The sequence below is a fragment of the Anomaloglossus baeobatrachus genome, unplaced genomic scaffold, assembly GCF_048569485.1.
Source record: "Anomaloglossus baeobatrachus isolate aAnoBae1 unplaced genomic scaffold, aAnoBae1.hap1 Scaffold_557, whole genome shotgun sequence".
Taxonomy (NCBI): Eukaryota; Metazoa; Chordata; class Amphibia; order Anura; family Aromobatidae; genus Anomaloglossus; species Anomaloglossus baeobatrachus.
In genome coordinates, this window is record NW_027444917.1 from 150,001 (window position 1) to 152,500 (window position 2,500).

Consider the following 2,500-nt stretch of genomic DNA (forward strand, 5'->3'; position numbering starts at 1 on the left):
CCGCTTTCCCGCTGGGAAGCTCTCGTGAGAAAAAAGGCCGCCCTCGGAGAAGATCTTTGTGCTTCCCGGCACGGGGAGCGATTCGGACGACGGGCCCCCTCGCGCGACCCCCCCCCGCCGGTAGACGGCCGGGAAGTCGCGGGGTAGGTCCCCGCCGTTCGCCCGTGCGGGTCGTCGGACCGCTTTTCGACGCTCGGGTCGTTTCAAACTCGCCACCGCGAGGCCGCCCGCCTCCTCGGGAGGGCGGGGGCGGCCGGCGCGCTCGCGCCACCGTAAGGAGGGTGAAACCCCGGGTGTGGGGGAGGAAGGGGCCGCTCGCCTGTGACCGGCGCGGGCTCCAGAGCCCGGGCCGAGCGTGCGGCGCCACCTCCCCGCCCGGGAGCGCTTCGCCAAATCGATCGGAAGAGGACGACGCTGGGCCAGAAGGGAAGGGGGTCTTTCGGACCGGAACCTTCATCCCAGGGCCCGCCGGATGGCTGCGTACGTCGTGGGGGCGCTCTGACTCCGGGCCCCGCGCCTGGCAAACTCCCCACCGGGAGCTGCGGGAGAGGCCAGAGCGCGTACCCGCAACCGGAAGGGGTCCCCGAGCCGCAGTTCGCGCATCGCTCGGAGTACCGGTTCGTCGAGGGGAGCGTTCGAAGTCTGGAGAGGCGCTCTTCTCTCACATATATCTCCCGGAGGCGTGGGATGAAGTGTCTTTGGGCGGTTGGGAGCCCCCCCCGCGTAAGCCGGGTCGGTCCCGCCAACTACCCGCCCCCCTGGAACTGCCGGGCGGACGCGGCAGGCAAATTCGACCCCATCCCGGTTCTACGGATTTTTTTGCTCCTTTGGCTCCCCCTCTGGCCGCTTTGGGGTACTGCAACCGAGGACCTGCCGAAACGCGTGGAACTGCCCGTCGGATTCGAGTTAAGAGGCGTCAACCGTGGAAGTCTGAACGGTCTGAAAAATTTTCTAAGTCCCAAGGACTCTCCGGCGTGATTCTCTGGAGCCCTTTTCGGCTTGCGAGGCTGCCCGACGCCCCTCCCGGATGATGGAAGTCTGACGGAATTTTTTTTTTTGACCGATTTCTCCCAACTGCCGGGGAACATTGGGAGAGATTGTCTGGAGCCCCGCTCGGGCTCCCGAGGGCCCCGACACCCCCCCGGATGATGGAAGTCTGACGGAATTTTTTTTTTTGACCGATTTCTCCCAACTGCCGGGGAACATTGGGAGAGATCGTCTGGAGCCCCGCTCGGGCTCCCGAGGGCCCCGACACCCCCCCGGATGATGGAAGTCTGACGGAATTTTTTTTTTTGACCGATTTCTCCCAACTGCCGGGGAACATTGGGAGAGATTGTCTGGAGCCCCGCTCGGGCTCCCGAGGGCCCCGACACCCCCCCGGATGATGGAAGTCTGACGGAATTTTTTTTTTTGACCGATTTCTCCCAACTGCCGGGGAACATTGGGAGAGATCGTCTGGAGCCCCGCTCGGGCTCCCGAGGGCCCCGACACCCCCCCGGATGATGGAAGTCTGACGGAATTTTTTTTTTTGACCGATTTCTCCCAACTGCCGGGGAACATTGGGAGAGATTGTCTGGAGCCCCGCTCGGGCTCCCGAGGGCCCCGACACCCCCCCGGATGATGGAAGTCTGACGGAATTTTTTTTTTTGACCGATTTCTCCCAACTGCCGGGGAACATTGGGAGAGATTGTCTGGAGCCCCGCTCGGGCCCCCGAGGGCCCCGACACCCCCGGAAAATCATGGAAGTAGGAAAATTTCGATTTTTCGTCTAAGTCCCAAGGACTCTCAGGCGAGATTGTATGGAGCCCCGCTCGGGCCCCCGGGGCCCCGTCACCTCCGGAAGTCCGCGGGGGCCTGAAACTTTCCAGTTTTCATCCAGGCGCCGAGGGCAGTAGGGCGAGAGCGCCCGGGGCCCCTCGGGCCCCCGGGGCCCCGTCACCTCCGGAAGGTCGCGGGGGCCTGAAACTTTCCAGTTTTCATCCAGGCGCCGAGGGCAGTAGGGCGAGAGCGCCCGGGGCCCCTCGGGCCCCCGGGGCCCCGTCACCTCCGGAAGGTCGCGGGGGCCTGAAACTTTCCAGTTTTCATCCAGGCGCCGAGGGCAGTAGGGCGAGAGCGCCCGGGGCCCCTCGGGCCCCCGGGGCCCCGTCACCTCCGGAAGGTCGCGGGGGCCTGAAACTTTCCAGTTTTCATCCAGGCGCCGAGGGCAGTAGGGCGAGAGCGCCCGGGGCCCCTCGGGCCCCCGGGGCCCCGTCACCTCCGGAAGGTCGCGGGGGCCTGAAACTTTCCAGTTTTCATCCAGGCGCCGAGGGCAGTCGGGCGAGAGCGCCCGGGGCACCTCGGGCCCCCGGGGCCCCGTCACCTCCGGAAGGTCGCGGGGGCCTGAAACTTTCCAGTTTTCATCCAGGCGCCGAGGGCAGTCGGGCGAGAGCGCCCGGGGCACCTCGGGCCCCCGGGGCCCCGTCACCTCCGGAAGGTCGCGGGGGCCTGAAACTTTCCAGTT